Consider the following 22950-nt stretch of genomic DNA (forward strand, 5'->3'; position numbering starts at 1 on the left):
GGAGGATTCCTTTCCTCCTGGGTCCTGCTCAAGCTTCGTACAGAGTACCAGTATCATCCAGCCCTGTCTGCATGTTCACTGAAAGCAGGGAAGTTAGTTGCAAATATCAGAGTTACACGTGCTTGGTAAATCAGGAGATGATTTCTGTTATTTCCATAAGGCAAAACCTCTCCGCAAATCAGCAGTGAGTCATTAACCATGACATGTGAGAGGCAATGAACAGGTAACAAAAGAGTATTTAAAGATATAGCTTGTACTCAGCACTAAACAGTAGAAATGGTTCTTATTTTAATACCAGACCATGGAAAATGTAATGGGAAATTTTCTCTACATTTTGGTCTTTCTCTTTTGCAGCCTCTGAAATATAGACAGATCCTGGGATCAACAGCAAAAATAATCTAGAGGATAATTATAGTTCCAATTTCTGCTGATGTGAGACATTCAGACATTACAGTGATTAGTACCCCAAAAATGTCCATTCACAATAAATAGCACAAAGAACTGGATATCTGGTAAGCTTGTCAATTGCTATGCAGTGTGCAGGATGAGCCTCTGTCCTGTGTAACATAAGCATTGCTAGCAGGAGGAGGTTCCTGGTTGCCAGAGTCACTTTTGGGGCCTATTAAGTAGCAGTGTCACATTCACAAGTGAAGGTGTTTGGACACAGTCTAATCTGATACAAAGTCAGTATATCAAGAGGGCTGAGAAGAAGACAGTCCCTGACTGCAGTTTGACATACTACTATTTGAAAGCCTAGTAAGCCAAGCTGCACTCCAGCATTTTCAGATGGCATGTTACTGCACAACAAGCTGATGTGCTGTAGATTCACATCCTGGCTTGCTGTGCACTAAGTGCCCATGTAGTCAAACCCTAGGACTTGCTCAAACAGGCTAAGGGTGAGTCTAGAATCCAGGATTCCTGACTCTAGAATAACTGTCTTCTTCTCAGCCCTCTTGATATTGTGACTTGAAAGTAACACTGATATGCCCCAAGAGTGATTCAGCCAGCCAGGAATCTCCTGCTAGCAATTGACTGCCCCTGGTTATTGGCTGCTTAGGCACAACTTCTTCTCATTTCTCCACAGCCGCAGAGGGCCCAGCCCATGGGGGAATCAATGGCTTTATGCTGCATGGAGAGAGTGGCAGGATTTGGACTCTCCTGCAGAGTGTTCACTCCTCTTGAATGTCCAAGAACAGGAGCTTCTTTTGCATCCCTTGCAGGGTAGGGCAATTGTGGGCAGGGAAACAAACACGGGGAGGGCAACAGCACAACCTCCTGCAGCTTAGAGTGCAGTGGACTCATTACTGCTCCACAGCCTCCTTACCTTCCTCTCTCACAAACCCACCCTACCCCACCCAAACTCAGCTACTCTGCTTTGATGCAGGAGAGTAGAATTTGTCCCCTAAGGTCTCTTTGCCTCAGTTGACTGTAGTGAAAAATGGTTATAATGCTGAGATTTAAACGGATATTGTGAAACTTACTTAAATTAATATTCTTGAAGTGCCTTGAGCTACTCAGATGAAAGTCTTATGTAAGTGCAGCTGTGTTATGAATACTACTACATTATATATTTACATGTGCTAAGAGGATAGGCTCCTTAAACTGAAGTGTTTGGACTCAGTGTGGTCTCAGGTCATAACACAGGTCTGGGAGTGAGGAAGTCCTGAGTTTTACACCCGAGTTCAATTTACAGCTCTGTGCCTCAGTTTCCCTAGCTGGTTATGATACTGAATTATCTACCTCACCAGGCCGTTGTGGAAAATGATTAGTAGATGTTTGCTTTGTCCTATGCCAAAATATTGATAGATAATCATTTTAGCATCTGTGAAATATTGATCATCCACCTGTTCGCATTTATGACATGGTAAAACAGGAAACCAGCTCCACCATAAAAATAACTCAAAGGAACTAAAAGGTAGGTCCATTAATAGATACCCGAGCAATACTGCCTTGGCCAGTTTGTTAGCTTTGATTTTGCAATATTTTCATGGTGAAGTAGTCGCTAAAGCCCTGATCCTGCAAACGGATCTACCAGAGTACCTCTATAGCCAGTGGGACTCAGTTCAGGCAGAAGGGTTCATGTGAGTGGGTCACTTTGCAGGATCTAGGTTCAATTCACCAGGTAGGGATATGATGCTACCCTTGGCCCCCTATTTGATTGCAACTGGTGGCTCTGTAGCCACTATAAGAATATAAGGCAGAACATTCCATTCTTGAGCTCTGCCAGCACATATGGAGCGCAGAGCATAAATCCTTTTATGGAACAGGGATAGGGAAATGTGCTTTGCTTGTTGCCCAGGATTTCACCTGTTTTATTTCAAGGCACACAAACAGAGAAATTTGATAGAAACATAAAATACTCTTGCTTGAAAGTTACAGTGTAACATTCCTTTATTTCTTAGAATTTAGAACAATAACACACAAGAGCCCCCAAAACCCATAAAAAGACAAAGCAGGCTGCTCCCTAAAACAAAGAGTCACAATTTACCCCACTGTACTGTAATCTAACTGGCTGCAAAACTGATGCAGATGGTTCTCAGATCACATGGCTTCTCTCCAAACTCTTAGCCTGCAAGCAGAACAAGGAAATCTCTTACACTTAGAGAGAGAGCTTGTCATTTTAAACACAGTGTCTGATATACCACATTGCCCAGAATGAATACTGGAGGGATTAATAATAATTTTGTATCAGGAAGGGTTATGGTTTAACTTTTTTTTATAACTTGTGTGCAAATTCCTTCAGTGCTGCCTAATTATTAGCATCTAACCCAGCAGAAATGAGCATGGTAAATGGCAATTCTGATTTCTAAGCCAAGATATGTGAATATAATGACTTTAGTGACAGTGAACTGATTAAAAATACTGGAGTTTAAATCAAATCTAGGATGCAATTAATCACACACAAAAATGTGTGAAAGGGAAATCTAAGATGTTTCCCCATGGGGAAATGTTTGTCATACAGTGATATATTCTCTTTCCCCTGTTCTAGCAGCATCCAGAGACATTTTAAAGGTGGCAGTGTTTCAGCTATTTTAGTCCACATTTTATTATTAACTTTGAGCATTGACTGTGCATAGAATCATAGATCCATAGGGTTAGAAAGGATCATCAAGGGTCATCTAGTCTAATCCCCTCCCAAGATGCAGGACTTGTTGTGTCTAAACCATCCAAGATAGAAGACTATTCAGCCTCTTTTTGAAAACCTCCAGTGAAGTAACTTCCATGACTTTCATAGGCAGTTTGTTCCACTGTCCTACTGTTCTTATATTTAGGAAGTTTTTCCTGAGATTTAATCTAAATCTGCTATGCTGTAGTTTGAACTCATTGCCTCTTTACCTGCCCACTGTGGCAAAAGCAAACAATTTTCCTCCATCTTTTTTACAGCAGCCTTTAAAGTATTTGAAGACCACTATCATGTCCACCTTTAATCTCCTCTTTTCCAAACTAAACATACCCAGTTCCTCAAGCCTTTGGTCAGATGACTTGCATTCCATCCCTTTGACCATCTTTGTCACTCACCTCTAGATCCTTTCCAGTTTCTCTACCTCTTTTCTATACAGTAGTGATCAAAATTGAACATAGTGCTCCAGCTGAGGTGCCAAGTAGAGTGGTACTGTCACCTCCCATGGTTTGCATGCTATTCCTCTATTGATGCAATATAAAATTGCATTTCTTTTTTTGCAACAGCATTGCTTTGTGTGATCCACCACAACTCCCAGATCTTTCTTAGCAGTGCTGCTGCCAAGCCAGTTATCCCCCATTCTGTATTTGTGCATTTGGTTTTACTTCCCTGAGTGTAGCAGCTTACACATTTGCCTTTGTTGAATTTCATCTTGTCTATAGCCCAGTTCTCCAGTTTATCAAGATGCCTATGAATTTTAGCTCTAGTCTCCAAAGTCTTTGCAACCCCCACCCCCTCAGCTTTGTGTGATCTGCAAATTTGATCAGTATGCTTTCTATTCTACATCTAGGTCATTAATAAAGATGGTAAATAACACCCGACCCAGAACAAATCCCTGTGGATCCCCACTTGAGACCTCCTTCCAATCTGACATCATTCCTTTAATAGCTACTCTTTGTTTGTGGTTGTTTAAGTAATATATATCCACTTAGTGGTAGTTCTACTAAGCCTGCATTTCTCCAGCTTACTTATAGAATGTCATGTGGGACTTTGTCAAAAACCTTGCTAAAATCTAGGTATATTATGTCCAACTTATTCTCCCTGTCCACCAAACCAGTTACCTTTGTCAAAGAAGAAAATCAAGCTTGTTTGGCATGATTTGTTCTTAGTAAATCCATGCTGGCTGTTAGTGATCACCCCTTCATCCTCCAAGTACTTTCAAATTGAATGTTTTATACATTGCTGTAGTAGCTTCCCAGGTATTGAGGTCAGGCTGACTTGTCTATAATTCCTTGGCTCCTCCTTTTCCCCCTTTTAAAGATGGACACTATGTGCTGTAGAAAACAGAGGAACAATAATACCTAGCTCTTAGATAACAGTTTTCATCAGTAGATCTCTAAGTGCTTTAAAAAAAAGGTAATTTTTTTCATTATTCTCGTTTTACAGCTTGGAAAACTAAAGCACAGATAGGTGAAATGACTTGCCCAAGGTCACCCAGCTGCAGAACCTGGCACAGAACTTTTTTCTTCTGTGGCCTAATCTCAGGAACTAGCCACTAGGCCATATCGCCTCTCCTTCAGAAAATCTAATTCTTCCAAGCCTAAATATTTGGCACTAACTATGGCATTGGCAGAGTCTTTCCTTGGCTTCCCTGAACATTGTGCTTTTCTTTTTAAAGGTAACCCTTGAAGAGCTCCAAGATTGTTCTGGGCAGCTGCAGAAGTCAGAAGAAAAAGTATGATGTTGTTAAAGTAAATACATTTAAAAAAAAGATTATTGACCCATTATTAAAATAGAATTATAAGGCCAAGTTCACAGATGATGTGTAAGTGACTGATGGATAAGTGAGTGTAAAAGAATTTAAGCTGATGTTATTTAAACTCTGCAGGGAGTAAAATGAAGTATAAAAAGGCTCAAGTTAAAGCACCGTGATGGTGACTTCAGCCATCTTGAACACTTCTATCAATTGCTTTGCCTAAGAGACTCCTCTATTCTGGCACTTCTGCATGCAAGCTAAACCAATTTATACACACAAATACCTTTGTGTAACACCATTTGTCTATGTCAGAGGCTTCATAGGTGACTCTCACTACAGTACCTAAGAACTACACACATCACTTTAGAATTTATCCCACAGTGTCCATAAGTAGGGCTCTTACTAGAACTGTCACAAATGACATCAAAACAAGACTGATTCCAGCATTAGGCTCAGAGAAGCCAGTTAAAAATACTGTACAATATTTTTAAATAGATCTCTACTTGGCATTTTAATCCTGGTGAAAAATGTTTCTTGGCTTGTGATGGCTTGCTTCCAGTTGGCTGGTTTGTAGCTCTTTGCCTTGAAGTGCTCCTAAAGAAAGCAAGCTTACTGCAAACGCTTTCTTTAGTAAGGCCGTTTACAGAGCCAGTTGCATATCTGTCTGCTTGGCAACACCAGTGTTTTATATTGTGTGAGACATGAGACATCGTATTGTGTGAGATATTTTGGTACTCACCTTCAGTATGTACTGACTCAGTTAATACGTCATCTACTCGACAGTACACTATCGTCTCAGTTGTCTAAGTGTAATTGGCATATAAACAACGTAATAAACTTACACTAACCGTGTGTCTTTAATTAGGTAAACAGGATAAATGTGATGGGGAAAGAGCCTGGTTAGGTACAGCAACCCTCATAATATAGGACTTAATTTTGCAGGTACTTAAGCATGTGCATAATTTTAAGCATTTGAGTAGTCTCTCTGAAGTCAGTGGGATTATTTAAGTGTTTAAAATTACTCATATGCTTATGTACCTTGCTGAACTGCAGCCATAATGAGTAAGCAGTATTTCAGTTATAATGGCCATTGGTACTAAGGGCTGATCCTGCAAATCTTTACTCATTTTGGTAGTTCTTATTCACAAGAGTAGGCTTGTTGGAGTCAATGAGATTAATGAGCCAATGTAAGCATTATTCACATACGTAAAAGTTGCAGAATTAGGCCCCAAAAGAAGGGGGCATTCTCTTTTCTTTTTAAGTTGCAAATTGCTAAGAATTAATTTTGTGACAAGCCGATCAATACTACCTAATTCATCCAACCAGACCAGCTTCAAAATAAATGTTCCACAGCAGATGTAACTACTGAACTTAGTCCCAGCTACAAACATTCACAGAAAAATCTTACAAGCCCATTGTAATGAGATGTAATGTTTGTTCCTATGATTCTGGTAACAGGATGGCCTGCCCCTTTAAGGGCCAGGAAGCTGCGGCTAGCTAGCCCTCTGCAACCAACCCAGATGTGCCATAATCAGTTACCTCACAGCCTAAGGGGCTGGATTTATTGGGTTCAGGTAACACCCTGACATATGTGGATCTCATAAAAGGGTGGAGAAAAGTTAACTTGAGGAGAAATCTCAGGGAGCTAGTTGGATTCTTGCTGAAGGCCCTGAGAGGGTGTCTGAGATTGTGAGGGGGATTCTAGGGAAGGAGCCTGGGAGTTGGGGCTCTAGCTCAGAGCTAGAGAGATTTAAAGGTAGCTGAGAAGGAGCTGGGAACAGATGTTGGAGGGTGGGCTGAAGAGGAGTGCAAGCAAGTGGAAAAACGTTTATGTGACCTTCTTTTGCATTTTTGTTACCCTGGGAAGAGCCTGGGGACTAGACAAGGCCTAGGCCATGTCTACACTTCCCCTTATGTTGGCAAACTTTCGGTTACTCAAGGATGTGCAAAAACACGCTCTGAGCGCTGTAAATTTTGCCCACAGAACCGCTCATTTGTACAGTGCTATGTTGGTGGGAGAGGCTCTCCTGCCTCCATAGCTATCGCCACTCGTTTAGGTGGTTTTATGATGTTGACAGGAGAGCTCTCTCAAGTTGGCATTGTGCGGCTACATGAGCGGTTTTACAGCGGCACAGCTGTATCAGTACAGCTGTGCTGCTATAAACTGGCTAGTGTAGACATGGCCTGAGCTGAAGGGCTATGTTGCAGGCCGAAAGAGGCCATTGTAGGGCCACAGAGGTGATCTACAGAGGGTGCTAGAGGCAAAGATTCCTGCAGATTCCTTCCCTCCTTCCCAGGGGTGCTGAGGCAGTCAGTGGAACTATTTATAATTCTCTTCATCATATAAAATGTTCAAAATGTCAGTACATCTCTAAGCAGCCTGATGTTGTATAGTTGCTGTCGAGCACCTCCCAGGAGGCAGGTTCTTGGTACCTTGCAGCACTGCCTCTTAGGACTAGCTTTTTTCAAAAAAGCTCAGCATGTTGGAGTCACTGGGACAATTCAATGTATAAAGTTAAGCACATGCTGAAGCCTTTGCAGGATAGTGGCTCCATGGGTACAGGGTAATGGCCTGAGTTATCAGCTTGGATTAAGATCAGAAAGGCCAAACACCTGACTTATTTGTCAGCCTTTAATAATTCTTCTGTTCAAAATTTGTCAAGCAAGCCCAATGCACTATAAGAGAGGGTACACAACAGCTTGGGGAAAATTGAATGACCCAAATTCATTCGGGGGTCAGCGCACAAATCTTACACGCAATGTAATATTGTTCTTTCCTTACACAGAAAACTTTAAAAACAAAAACCAGGGAAGGTGTTTTTTGTTTTTGTTGTAAGTAGAAGTCAGTTTCATCTAGTGAAACTACCTTTTGCTTTGCAAAGTCAGGTAAAGTGAAAATCTTAAAGACATCTCTACAGTGAGGGTCCTGTGAGTAAAGGGAATGCCATAATATAAGCATCTATTGTTCAAACTAAGAAATGTACACAAGATCAACTTATGGGGTTAGGAAGCCTTTAATTAATCTACCTCTCTATAATACACTTAGCACTGTGGGATATTGAGCGGAGCTGGGTGATAAATGGTTTTCTCATCCTGTGAAAGCTTTCAAGAATCCAAACAATTTTCCTGTCCCCACTAGGATAAAAAGTCAGAATCTTGAAAATTTTCAGAACCTGAAAAAAAAACAACCCACAATTGATTCAGGTAAGTTGAAATGTTTCATTTTTATTTTGATCATTTTATTTATTTATTACTTATAAGTAGCTTGAATTTAAAAATGAAAAGCTGTTTTGAACCAGAACTGAATTCTTTGTTTTGGAAAACATCAAAATTAAATTTTTTTTTTTTGACAATTTCAAAGCCCTTTCAAATGTCAAGTCGAGACACTTGTTGCAACTGACTCTTTCCCATGAAAAGTTTGTTTTGACCAAATTGCCACTTTCTGATGGAAAAAATATTTAACTTTGACATTTAATTGAAAATTCCCAAGCAGCTGTTATCTTCTTTGGGAGGTATACTCCCCCAGTCATTCTATCTTTTAAATCTACCAGTTATTTTGTACAATCTACTGCATTTCAAAGGCAAAAATCCCTTGTTTCAGAACTATCTTGATAAACTATGAATATAAATTAATCCCTAGAAGGGATGTATGGCAGCATTCAATTTGGGATGAGCTCCAGTAGAAGCAGGAAACTTTCCCCTTTATCCTCATTTTAATCATAAAAATGTAAAGAACACAACTAAGTGGACATCTCTGATCAAATACAGAAAAACTGTACAACTTGCTCCCAGACAATTTGCTGACAGGAGAGAAAAGGCAAAATGATTCATTATAGGTTATTTGCCCAACTCTACTTACTGTTAGCAGAAAAAGTGGTTGTGTTTTCTTTGCTTTTTTATTTTGCTTGTTTTGGGTTGGGTTTTTCACTGACTTTTTCTGCTCAGAAGTTTAAAAATTAACGGGGCTCTTTTACAACTTCAGAAACATCTGAATATGTTTGAAAAATATATATTTGCTGTCAATATTTTTCCAGGGTGAATGAGGGGAAATAGATTCTTGGAAAAGGGATAGGAGCTTTGAGTAATAGGAAGCATGGCTGCTCAGCAGTTTCCCTACACAAGATGCAATGTACGGTTCTTAGACAGCTGCTGTCAAGGGAGCACACTGATGTCAATTCTTTCCGCATGTACATCATGCTGACGCATATGCCTTGCCTTAAATAGGCAAGATGGATCACTGCTCTCCTAGTGGGCGAAACACTTTCTTTAAGACCTGAATTGGAAGATGAGTGCACATTCATTTTCACAGCACATGTATATTTACTAATTCTTTTATTGACGAACTTGTTTTGTGACCCCCGTGCATATACCTTTGGGAAAACATCGGCAGTTTTCTCTCATTTGAAAAAAAATACTAATTTACTCTTTCAGGTTTTTGCCACAGCCGTATTATTTATACAGCCATAACATCAAGAAGCCCCAGTCCTGGAGCAGGACCCCATCGTGCTAGACTCTGTACAAATACAGAACAAAAAGACTGTCCCTGATCCAGAAAGCTAGCTTCTCCTTAACTATTGCATCAAATGTAAGCTGCTTGTATTTCCTTTCAAGGCCCTTCACAGACAATCCTTACCCCGTCTGTCCTCTCTCTTGCTATCAAACTGCCACTGCTCACCTCTGATCGGCCCCTGATGCCACTCTCCACTTGTTTGTTTGAAAATTAACACTTTTGTGCCTTTTCCCAGACTGCCTTTCATGCTTGGGAAGTGCTTCCTGTAAATATCCACAAAGCTGCCTCGTTACCCACCTGCAAATCCCTTCTGTGCCATGATGTCTACATAAAACTTGACAATGGTTAGACTGCTTGTGAGCAGAGACCATTGCCTCTCCTGCTGCCCAATATTGTCTCATTATTTACTTGTACTCCCCCATCTATCTGCATAATTCTGCTGTCTCTTGTCTCATGCTTAGATTGGAAGCCCCATGGAACAGGGATCATTTTTTATCCCATATTTTTATTGCACCCAGCATAATGGGGGCACTAAGTCTATGACTAAGGCTCCTAGGTATTACGGTAATTCAAATAATAGGATGAGACAAAAGATGGATATAGACAAAGGAGCACAAGAAGGAAACAATGAGACAACACTAGTCAACATGACAGGCAATGGCATCAGTGCACCAGCAACCTACCTGGTAGGTATTTTTGTAGGTATCATATCTGTGTTTTGCTTTTCTGTTTGTCTAACGTCTCTAACATTTCTTAAATTACATAAAAATGTCTATATGTGACAAAATCATAGCTTTCATATTAATTTCTGACAAAGCACTTCAGTAAAGGATGTTGTTGTTCTCACACAATGAAACTACACAACGGCACAGATTCTAGAAAGAAACCTCTTTCTTTCTTTAGACTCTGACAAGCAGATCCCTTTTTCTCAGGCAGTACAAGCTGAATATTTCTGCTATTGATTAAATAAAATTTCACATGGGTTAAAAAATGACAGGTTTTTTTTTTTTATTCTTGTTTCTTCCCTCAGCACAATGAAGAATGATTTTTTCACAGTTACAAGAAAACTTATCACAAGGAGCCTGATCTGGGACAATCTGCATGAGTTAAAGGGTTTGAAGGACCCGATCCCAACTCATTTGTGCCAACAGTCAAATTATTTATTCTTTTATTATTGAAACTTTAATAATAGAGATGGTGAATAATGAAACAACAGTGTTCTGTTTCTCAGGCTGAATGAATAAGTGAAAGCTTCTTTCTCTGCAGTACCTTCTGCATGGCTGAAATATCTTCTGATCCTAGTAGTGGAAGTAAGATCAGGCATTTTGCAACATCCACATAAGGCCAGATTTTCAAGTGCGTAGCACCCGCTAGTGGGGCTGGACTTCCAAAAGAACTCAGCACACTGGATATTTGCAGTGTGTAACGTTAAGCACATGCATAAGTCTTTGCTGGATCGGGGTCATTGTGTACACAGCTAGACTATGTGAAAATGTGCCCATATAACTCATCTTCCCTTACCCCACTACCCATTTGATTCATCAGTCTGTTGCATCATACCATTAACTTGGACAGTACATCCTAAAAGGCAATGACTGTCTCTTTACTCCATGTTTGTGCAGCTCCTAGCACTCTAGGGCCCCGATTCCTGACTAGAGACTCCAGAAGCTTCTGTAATACAAACAGTTATAATAATAATCTTCTCAAATATTTTCCTGAAGTATGATTGCTAAAGCAGATCTTTTCAAGAATGTTCTCACAAGACAAAATCCTTTGAATGGGGCAAAAGTATGCTATCATATTCTGTTAAAATGTCTTGAAAATGGCTGTTTAGGAGTACACTTCATAGCACTTGTAGCTCATGTCTCGTGATGGGACAATCCTCTAATTTCCTGAATGTTTCTTCCAGATTCTGGGACAGCAGATGCAATAATGACAATATTTACAGCTACTGGCCACCCATGCTGACACTTCAATGAGTGAATACAAAATGCAACTGCATGAAATATGAGCTCGTGGGTCTCTAATACATTCAAGTGATTGATTGTTTTTTAAAAACAGCAACTTTGTTATGCACAGCTAAAAACAGATATAAATTTTGCCTTTAATTTATGAGGCTTTATTCAAATCACATGAAAACAACCAAATAAAATAGAACAGTGTCTTCCAGTGCACTTTTTTTTTCAGGCAAATACTTTCAAAATTACTATTCAAAATATTAAACTCCATCTATTTATTACCTTGAATAGGGGTAAAATACTTTATGGAGACCTAATTAGCTCCCTACCCATCATGAGGCGTATCCAACTCTAATCCCATCTGTTAATTTGCCATTTCTATTGTTATTTCTAATAACTTGATATGTTTTACTATGCAAAGTTGTGGTATTTAAATCCCCTTACCTGTCACACAACACTGCTCCTCAGATTCATTATCTCTTCACCAATTTCACTTAAATGGGTTTTAAAAACTTTTAGCAACTCCTGATACAAAAATGTGATTCCCTTGTTGCCAAGTAACACTCAGTTTCGCAGGCTGTAGACTAGCTGTTCTTCTAGGGCCCAGTCTTACAGCATGCTGAGCCCCTACTGCAAAGTACTGAGCACTTTGAACCCTTGTCTAACGTCACTGGGAGATGAGGGCACACTGCACTTTGCAGGATTGGGCCCTTACTTTATATTTTAGTAAAACCCTAGATCCTCTCTTTCTCTTTGTTTCAGAAGCCAAATGATATAACTGGTCCCTTGCCTCTGATGTTCTCCAGACATCTGTTGTTGATCCCTTCCCTCTTTTCCCTCCTACATTTGCTCCCTGAGTGATGCATCTGACTACATAGTTTCTCTTATCAACCATGTGTTTCTGACTCTCAGTTCAATATCTTCACCCGACCTCTCACCCTAGCCCGTCTTACATCTCCTTCTGTCTTTGCAGTATCTTCTCATGAATACTACATTGCTTCCTTGATTTTAAACAGGGCAAAACACGCCTTCTCATCTTTCTCATCTTTTCTGTCATGCCTTCTCATCTGAACTACCCCCTCTCTCTGTCACCTTTGACAACTCCACCATCTCCCGCATCACTCCACCTCACAATCTTGAGGTTACGTTTGAGCTGTCCCTTTTCTGCCCTCACATTCACGCTCTTACCAAATCTTACCACTTCTCCCACTGTAGCATTTCTAAACTGCATCTCTTCCTCTCCACCCTCAGTGCCAAAACCCATCTTCATTTCATGGCTCACTCTTGCCATGACTATTGCACTCTTCTCTCCAATCTGTTTGATCATTTAGCAGCCAAAATAACCCTCCTCTCTCATCACGCTGCCTATGTCACTCCCAACTCCTCGAGTCTCTTCACCGGCTCCATGTTGCTTTCTGCAAGAAGTTCAGATTCCTCACCCTCACCTTGAGGGCCCCTATCCATCTCAGTTGTCACCTCTTGTCATGCCCCATCTCATCCCCTGTGCTGATTCCATTCCTCTCACCTCTCCCTTTGTCTTCTCCTCCTGTACTCACATTGTGACTTGTTCACACTATTCCCTATGCCTGGAATGGAATCCCTCTCTCTGTGCAAAAATCTTCCTTAGTCACGTCCTTCCAATCCTTCCTTCCAACCCTACTGACTTCCACTCCTGTGCTTCCTACTCAGACTTGTCTCACCTTAACTCAGAATATCTGAGCTATATGACTGATTTGCCATTTCACTCACTTTACTTCCAATTTTATCCTTCATCCCTCCACATCCTTCCTTTAGGTCCTGATCTGACAAACCATTACATTAATAGCTCTACTGAAGGTGATAGGGTTTGCAGGACTGGGCCCTTTTTTATATCTGTCATAGCTAGCTCTTCATGGCAGGTACTATGGGCCAGATCCTGACTGTCCATGTACCCTGCATCTTCCATTCTTTTACTTATTTAGTTCTTCTGATCGAGTTTCTGCTCTTTGCTCAGGATTATTAAACTCATTTATTTCTGCAGGCTGTCAATTTTTAATTTGTTACTTAAATTCTGTGATTTAATCTTCCACCCTCTAATTATTGCATAAATGATAGACTTCTAGTGGAATTTGCAGAATTTAGAGAGTTCATAGGGAATCTCTGCTTAAGACTAAAAATCTATAATCCTTTCAAATGTTTTTCATGAGCTATATCTAATTTTTATACTATGCTCGTCGCCCTTGTGTTAAAGTACATCCCGGTTTTCCAACTCCCCCAAATAACGTTTTCAATAGGGTGTGTGTATTCTGTACCAGGAATCAGGTGTCCCACATGAGGAAGTGGTGCACGGAGCTTTGTACCATGGTGTGAATTTCAGCTATACCTCAATTGCTAACATATGTGAACAATCTGTCCATAATGGACACTGTAATGCAAGCTCACAAATGCTTATCTGAATATAAAACTGTAAGACTTTGGCCATATCTGAATTGGTTTTGGAAAACTTGGGGCTGCTCTGCCTAGAACTCACCAGTTAGACATTCTAGGTGTTCCAGAGACTTGAAATTGGAAAAAGTGAAAATGAAATTACAAATGAAGGCTTGTTACCGGCAACTAGTAACAGCCACCAAGTTGGTTTTAGCCAGGTACAAACAGGTAAAGGCCAGGAGGGCCTGTGTCCAGATAAGGATTTTTTATGGGCAAGCATTTTTGTTCAAGGCTGAATGATGGCTGTGTTCTGGGTTTAGATTCAATAGCACTGAAATCTTTTTTCATGAGAGTTCAGCCTAAAATAGTGAGGTGTAGGAGATCCGTTCTTATGAAATTTTGGGTGCCTGCCCTTCTGGTTTGTGGTACAACCCAAACAATATACACGGGTGGGTGGAAAGAGTCCATATCTATGGTGACTCAACTACAATCTATTCTGAAATTCAGTGGGCTCACTTGAGATGCCAGCATTGGCTTAGTTGTGCATGAAAGGTTCCAGAAAGCAATGATAAAAATATGGTTCTAAAAACTATGCAAATTATCTTCATAATATTCTTTCGGAAAATGTATCTGCTTAGCTGGTGATGGTGAAGCTCTTGTCTGATGCTTTCAGTCCTAACCAAGTTTGTCAGCAAACATCCTATCTGATATATCCTGTATGCCCTCAATGCATTTCATGAGAGCCCATCATCACTTCCAAAATGTCTGTCTCACACTGAAAAGGAAGAAGGCTACTGATGTAAATCAGCTTTTTTATTATTTTCTGTGACTTTCAAGATTCATCCTTTGTTCTAAGCAATGCAGTAGTTTAGTCAGTGTGGTTTCTGCCTTTTATATTCAACATATGGGGAAAGCAGAATCTTTGAAAAATGTTCTCCAAAAGAATTCTTAACACTTCCCAAATCACATTTCAGTTATACTCCTGTTCCAGTCAGTCAGTTTGTTTCTAGAAATGTAATAGCTTCTCAGCATTTCTTCCTCAGTTCCAACGCTCTTTGTCACCTGTCTCAGTTGTTGTTCAGCTCAACTTTTTCCATATTTATCATTCAGTTGCAGCTGTTAAATCTCTCCCTTCCATTTGTGCTCATGAAATCTCTGGTGACCCTAGAATCTCCCTAGGGAAGAACACTCACATCAGCTGGTGAGATCTTTCATATCCACAGCCTTGCAGGAAGGACCATCTTAGCAATACTGTGTATCACCCTGGCCTAGTAAGTGGAAAGGTTAGCTTGGACACTAGGACAATCTGGTGATAGCTCTCAGTAGGACACAATGTGAAGCTAGTGGACATTTTGACCTCCTCTGAGATGAGTAGCCTCCTTAGTACAGCTCCCCAAAGGCCGTCAGAATATCTCTGGGTCATCAGTCAAGCAAATTAATCTTTGCAGGCTGAGATTCTTAGAGGAGGGGTTCACAAAATGCAGCTTTTCACAGCCTTTAGCTTCTCCTCTCCCTTAGCCATAGGGATCGGGAGTTAAATTTTCAGGAGTTCCTATACTTTCTTTGTTGATTTTTTTTTTCTTAAAAAAAGTCATATGAAGGGGCCTGATCCCCTCAGATGTAATGCTAACACCAATGTGTAGTGAGACTATTTTCTGTAAGGGTGCTGGGCGAATCCAAGATTCACATAGCTAGCGATATTACTGCCCAAAACTGGAACATTCTAACAATGGATAGCAGTCCTGTCTGGGGCAGAGACTGTCATTGACAATTATAGGAATGTAGGACTGGAAGAGACATTGAGAAGTCATCAAGTCCAGTCCCCTGCACTGAGGCAGGACCAAAAATACCTAGACTATCCCCAACAGGTGTTTGTCCTACCTGTTCTTAAAACCTCCAGCGATGGGGATTCCACAACCTCCCTTGGAAGCCTATTCCGGAGCTTAACTACCCTGGTAATTAGAATGTTTTTTCTAATATATAACCTAAATCTCCCTTGTTGCTGATTAAGTCCATTGCATCTCATCCTACCTTCAGTGGACATGGAGAACAATTGATCACAGTCCTCTTTACAACAGCTCTTAACATATTGGAAGACTTATCAAGTCCCCTCTCCGCACCCCCCCCCCCAATCTTCTTTTCTCAAGACTAAACATGCCCAGTTGTTTTAACCTTTCCTCATAGCTCAGGTTTTCTCACCCCGTTATCATTTTTGTTGCTCTCCTCTGCATTCTGTCCACAACTTTCCTAAAGAGTGGCACACAGAACTGGACACAGTACTCCAGCAGAGGCCTCACCAGTGCTGAGTAGAACAGGACAATTACTTCCCTGGTGTTACATGCAACCCTCAAAATATTGGCCTTTTTCACGGCTGCATCACATTCTTGACTCATATTCAATTTGTGATTTACTATAATCCCCAGATCCTTTTCAGCAGCACAAACACTTAGTCAGTTATTCCCATTCTGTAGTTGTGCATTTGATTCCCCCCCCCCCCCTTCCTGAGTGAAGTACTTTGCACTCTTCTTCACTGAATTTCAGCGTGTTGAATTTGGATGAATTTTCTAACTTTCAAGGTCATTTGGAATTCTAATTCTGTCCTCCAAAGTGCTTGTTTGTGTAGCACCAGGCACAATGGGGTTCTGACCTGGTTGGCCTTTAAGTGCTACCTCAATATAAATCTTCTGTTTGTAAGAATACAATGTGTCATCTTTGGCAAGTGCTAATTCCTGTAATAATAAGTCCCCTATGGGTATGGAGGGGAATTGGTGCCTATATGGCTATTTGCAGACATTTAAGGCAGGACCTGTGCATGTCATTACGGCCTTGCCTTTCCCCTGAGATTTATTCTTAGAAAATATTGTTACGTCTGCTGCTGCATGAGTGTGAACCCTCTTGTGATCCAGGCTGAATAAAAGGCTATTGTTTAAAGTTCCTGGTTTGGTCTCTCTTTATTCCAGTTAAACTTTATTTAGGATAAAAAATGTGATTGTGTAAAAATGGCATCTCTGCTGCTCCATCTGTATTCAGAATCAATCATCTATCTTTAGTGACAAAAATAACTTCTTACTCCTGTTAGTACTGCTGAGCCAATATTGCTATGGGAGGCTGGGATTTCCTTCTGACTCCTGCACACCCACAGAATTGCTGATTTAAGTTCTGTTCATAGACTATTTATTTCAAGGTGACACCTCAATTACACATTAACTGCTCTAGTATCACACCTTAGTTTAGGCCAGGGAGATGATTTGTGAGCTACAAACAACAAAGTTTGGCTTTCAGATCTCAAGTGGAGTTTTCAGGTCTGGCCCCGAGAAGAAAAACATCATTTGATATATGAAGTGTGCAAAGCTGATCTAGAATCAATTAAACCAGTTCTCATGGAGCCGCATACCTAGCACTACTACACTATATGAAGTTCTGTACCTGCAAATTATTAGAGCTATAATATGCTTTTTGGAGTTCAAAGATTCTTTTTACTTCTTTCTCTTTTAAGATCAGGGAATGGAGGCTTGGAAGTGGATTATCAATGGCAGTTTTGACACTCTTACTTTGAATAAACAGCAATGTGGCAACAATATAATCTAGCAATGTCTTTATGGTAGAGAAATTATCCAAAATGGGAAGTTTTCGTATATTTTGCAAATGGTCTTCTATAGCTAAGAGCTTCTAAACATGTATGAACCTACAACTACTTACTCTGAGCTGGCACTGTTTGGATACTAATTATTCCAATTCTTCATTCTTTGGTTTTAAACTCAGTAATACATTCCCTGTAATTCTATAAAAAGTAATTAATATGGACAAACAGTACACAACTTGGGAAAATGTTGAGTAGGTGAAAATAAAACTTTTTCTCTCACTCTTTGCAAATACTTTTTTCACAGGAGGAGTTTTTGCCTTTTCTACAGTTTTATAATATACTTATCATGTCAATAAATGACTGTTATTAAATAGTTTTACAAGATTTCTTATGCAATCAGGTTTATTTTTTTTATTATTTGACCAAATTCTATAGTTCTTAATTTAGGCAATTTCATTTGGCGTTTCAGTTGAATAAAGACAGGGAACCTGATTCAGGATCAGGAGAGCACTTAAGTAGTGCTCACCAAACATGTGCTCAAGTCCTTTTGAAATCAATGGGACTTAACCATGCTTACTTACTTTCCTCAATCAGAGCCTAAGGCCTTTTGTACACCAGGCAATTAGGTCGTATAACTATGTCACTTAGAGGCACGAAAAATCCATACCGCTGAGCAATGCAGTTAAACTGATCAGTGCAGACAGCACTAAGTTGATGAGAGAATTCTCCTGTCAACCTGGTTGCTGCCTTGTAGTACCTATGCCTCTTGGTATAGGGAGCGTCTTCATTGCAGCATTTTAGGTGTAGATTAGCCCTAAATTAAAACAAAAAAAGACCCCATATTATCTTTCCCATATTACTTAATGTTTTGTAATGCACTATATATAATGGGGTATTCCCACAAAGGGAATAGGGTTGAATTTGAGTAATGTCTTAGAATGAAAGAATCATAGAATATTAGGGTTGGAAGAGACATCAGGAGGTCATCTAGCCGAACCCTATGCTCAAAGCAGGACCAACCACAACTAAACCATCTCAGCCAGGATGTCAAGCTGGGCACTAAAAACCTCTAAGGATGGAGATTCCACCACCTCCCTAGGTAACCCATTCCAGTGCTTCATCACCCTCCTAATGAAAATATCTTTCCTAATATCCAGCTTAGACCTCCCGCACTGCAACTTGAGACCATTGCTCCTTGGACAGTTACACAGTAGTTTTGGCTATGTTTTGTTGTAACTGGGGGAATAATATAATTTATGGGTAATAGGTCACTTGTTTGTATCTATTGTGAATTCATTTAATGAACATCAAGAGCTTTAGCGATTGTCTACATGGGGACATCAGTGAAACTTTATCCCAATTAACTAAAGGTGTAAATTTGGAATGTATTAGTTAAGCCACTTTAAATCTGTGTGGACATTGTTATTCAGAATTAAAGTGGTCTTAATTTGGTTTATCTCAATTCATTTTCTGAATTAAACTAAACCAAACTGAGGCCACTTTAATTCTGAATGAGGGTGTTGACACAAGGATTTAGTGCCCTTCAAATTCACAGCTGAGCCATCTCCTGTGCAACCACAGCCACACACCTACTTTTTAGCACTCTAGCTTGAGCAGAGATAGCACATGTAAATCTACCAGAAATCAGAAAAAAGAATTCTATCCTGAAATCCAAAATGAAAATTTTTCAAACCAAAAAAAAATCGTTTCAATTTATTTTTGTGGGAAGTTCTTTCACGGGAATTTCCATCAAAATTGATACATTATTTTAAATGTTTTGATTTCAGCAAAAATAATATTTTCCATCAAAAAAATTAAATGACAGTTTTCCAAACCGCAATACCCGCATGCTGTTTGACCACCTCTGTTTCAGGACTGATGTATGCAGAGGGTCTGTGGAGTGCCATTTAAAGTGTGTGTGTGGGGGAGGGGTTCCTGTAGATTTGCTGCCACCCATCCCTGCCTGACCCCCCTGTTTTGCTCTCTGGTGTGCCCAACAATAGCAGCCTGACTCCCTGTATCATGAATCCCTATGCCCACTCCCTCCAAATTTAATTGAATGGCGTTGCAACCTGGCGCACAGTCAGTGCTACTCAGGTTTGGCCCAACCATACCTCTGTCACGATGGACGGGTGGCCAGGCCAAACTGGATTTTGCATCGTTGAGGTTTGGTCTGGCCAAAAAGTGGTCAGGCTATGGCCCGGGTGCCTGTCTGCCCCCTGCAGCATGGCCTATGGATTTGTGTAAATAAAGCAAGTTACTTTTAGATCAGTAGTCAGATTACATGTCAGATTACATGTCACTACTACTCAGCAGAGGGGTGATGCTAATCTCAGAATGGAACTTGTGTCAGAAGAATGGTGGGAATATTGATCAGATATTCTCCCAGCTCTATATGAAGGGCAACTAATGAGTGGGGGGAAAGGCTGGATAACTTATTTTAAAAATATAGTAAAATTTATTAAATAAATATGACAAAAATCATTAGACCAGCTGCATCATTTTTAATTACTAAAATAAACTCACTGAGGGCCTGATCTCTCCTGATAGTGCCAGTCCTTTGTTACCAGTCGTTTTAATGGAAATGGTGGGTCTTGGTGCATTGTGGTCCAAAAGCCTGATTCCTGCCAATGATCCTGAAAGTGTGGCCTCCCAGTGTTCACATAGACCACACTAAAGGAAATAGAGAACTGTGTGGGTGCTGACGTCTACCTGAGAACAGCCATTTGAAGCTTATTAGAGCTCTCCATAATCAGTAAGGTCTCCGCTTGCTTGATTACACATGTGAATGTTTAAGCTTTGCAGAGAAGGGCTACTAGGATGATCTGAGGAATGGAAAACCTACCTTATGAGAGGAGACTCAGAGAGCTTGGCTTGTTTAGCCTAACCAAAAGAAGGTTGAGGGGAGATATGATTGCTCTCTATGAATACATAAAGGGGATAAATACTAGGGAGGGAGAGGATAGTTAAGTGCCAACGTGGACACAAGAACAAATCGCTACAAACTGGCCATCAACAAGTTTAGGCTTGAAATTAGGTGAAGGTTTCTAACCATCAGAGGAGTGAAGTTCTGGAACAGTCTTCCAAGGGGAGCAGTAAGGGCAAAAACCTAACTGGCTTCAAGACTGAGCTTGATAAATTTATGCAGGGGATGGTATCATGGGACTGCTTACGATGGCATGTGGCCCATTGGTGACTGCCAGTAGCAAAATTCCCCAACGGCTGGAGACAGGACACTAGATGGCGGGGGGGAGCTCTGAGTTACTACAGAGAATTCTTTCCCAGGTATCCGCCTGGTGGGTCTTGCCCAGATGCTCACAGTCTAACTGATTGCCGGGTCAGGACTGGCTCAGGAAGGAATTTTCCCCCAGGTCAAATCGGCAGATATCCTGGGCTTTTTTCACCTTCCTCTGCAGCATGGGGAATCGTTCACTTGCAGGTTTGAACTCATGTAAATGGTGGATTCTCTGTAATTTGAGGTCTTTAAGTGATTTGAGGACTTCAGTAACTCAGCCTGAGGTTATGAGTATATTTGAGGAGGGGTGGGTGAGATTCTGTGGCCTGCAATGTGCAGGAGGCCAGACAAGATAATCACAGTGGCCCCTTAAGACCTTAAAGTCTATGAGTCTATCAGTATTGCAATGATTATTGTAATTATAATTATCAATTGCACCATGTTTCCAATACTCAGTCCTTTTCTCAGGGGAAGTTAACATTCCTTAGAGCCGAAAGCTATGCTGGCCTTTCTTTTATGTCAGACTATTTGATCCAAGGTAGTGAGCTCATCCTTTTAGATGTGTTTATCTTTTTATAGATGTAAGTACACATCACTCTGTGCTGCAAAACTTGATCAAATCTGTTTGCCACAAATTTAAATGGCATCTGTTCAAAGCACTTTTTTCCTTTAAACAAAGACTGGGTGAAACAATAGACTACTATAGCAATATAGGCAAAAGAAAGAGGGAAACTACTGGGGAGTTTAACTTTTTTTATTGCTGCTTTTCAGACAAGTATCAAGCAAAATAATATGGCTTATTTTTAAAGGATGGAGGTCTGCTTGAAAGTTTAATGTATGCACAGCTGGGATTTTATGTGTTTTGTAATATTATTAAAGTTCTTCATTTGTGCAAGGCCATCAGAGGATGCAACTGAAATGAACAGAAACAATGCAATTTTGTAATTGAAGTGAATTTTACATATTGTGGCTGTATAACACGTCCTGGTAATGTGACAACCTTAATGAGATTACTAATTTTCCCCCACTTTAAGATACTTTCTATTGTTGTTATTATTTTATTACTGCAGTAGCATCTAGAGGTCCTAATTAAGATGAGGGCCCCACTAAGAATGTCTCTGTACAATCACACAGTGAGAAACTGTTCCTGCCCCAAACAATTTATAATCTAAACTGCAACTGGGAGGTGTCATTCCCAGTTCAGAGAGACATATGGGGGCTAGTATTGCTTTAGCTAGCACACTAAAAAGAGCAGCATGGCCACTGCAGCACAGGCAATGGCTCGGGCTAGTGGCCCAAATATATACCTAGGATCGTGGGCAAGATTGTTCTCAAGCGGCTAGCTCAAGCCGCTGCTCATACCACAAGGTCACACTGCTATAAGATCTCCCTGACACAGTATAGGAAGCCTGAGATCTCCCTGACACTGTACAGGAAGCCAGTCCCTGGTATCAAAAAGGTTGAGAAACACTGGACTAAGTGACCTACTCAGTCACACAGAAGGAAAAGTTGCTGTCACCTGGCTTCCTAAGGGTCTGATCTTGGGAGATGCTGAGTGTCTCCTGCAAACTGTGCTGTACCCTTAACTCCACTGAAATCAGGGCCTCACATACCAGGACCTAAAGATGTGCAACTGTGAATATTTCTAGTCCTACTAAATGGACCTCATCAGCTGATTTGCCTGCTTACATAAAACCTTCTTTTCCTAGTTGATTTTGTTTGCCACAAGACTGCATCAGGCAGAAGTGACTGACTGGATATATTTGGAATATCTCTCTCTTTCGCCACATCTATCATGTTGGGATAAGGCACCATAGAACCAGGCCATATTTTTACTTCATGTTGACTTTCAGTTCCCTGCAGATAAGATGCTACGGAAATGTAACAGCCTTGTACAACATCAGGATATTTATTTGAAAATGGAAGAGAGGTGGAAGCAAAGTAGCTTAGTTAAGATTGATTGTACTGTACTCATGCTGTGTTAGCACAGAGGAGCATAATTCTGTGGTCTAGCAGGGGGACTGTTAGAAATCAACATGCTGGCAGAGAAACAATAAAACCCATCTCATTGCTATGACTGCATCCAGAAAGTGGAAGCACTGTGTTAACTGCATTAACGTTTATTTCTGTGGCCAGGGAGTTTTAGATGCTCCTTGGGAATTAACAGACAATGCTGTGTATTTTTTCCCATTTTAAATTTAGAATGGGATTTGAAAGGGATTTTATGCTACCAAACATGTGTATGGAATGAACTCTTTACAGAGAACTTAGAAACTGGTGAAACAGGTTTCATCCTCTTTATCCTTGCACAAAGGATACACAAGTGCAAGTGAGAGGAAGCCTCTTGTCTCTTATTAAAATGAGAGATGGGCATGAGCTGC

At 40.4% G+C, this 22950-nt stretch overlaps 1 long non-coding RNA gene across 1 annotated transcript; it reads left to right on the forward strand.

Moving 5' to 3' along the window:
• The first annotated feature begins 401 nt into the window (after positions 1-401).
• On the forward strand, positions 402-11543 carry LOC137146311 (uncharacterized). Its single transcript, XR_010917914.1, has 4 exons — positions 402-512; positions 4800-4856; positions 8017-8081; positions 11297-11543. It is a non-coding gene; the product is annotated as an uncharacterized lncRNA (long non-coding RNA).
• The last annotated feature ends 11407 nt before the right edge of the window (positions 11544-22950 follow it).

The sequence above is a fragment of the Emydura macquarii genome, unplaced genomic scaffold, assembly GCF_026122565.2.
Source record: "Emydura macquarii macquarii isolate MOO-44397 ecotype Brisbane River unplaced genomic scaffold, CSIRO-AGI_Emac_v2 contig_18, whole genome shotgun sequence".
Lineage (NCBI taxonomy): Eukaryota > Metazoa > Chordata > Testudines > Chelidae > Emydura > Emydura macquarii.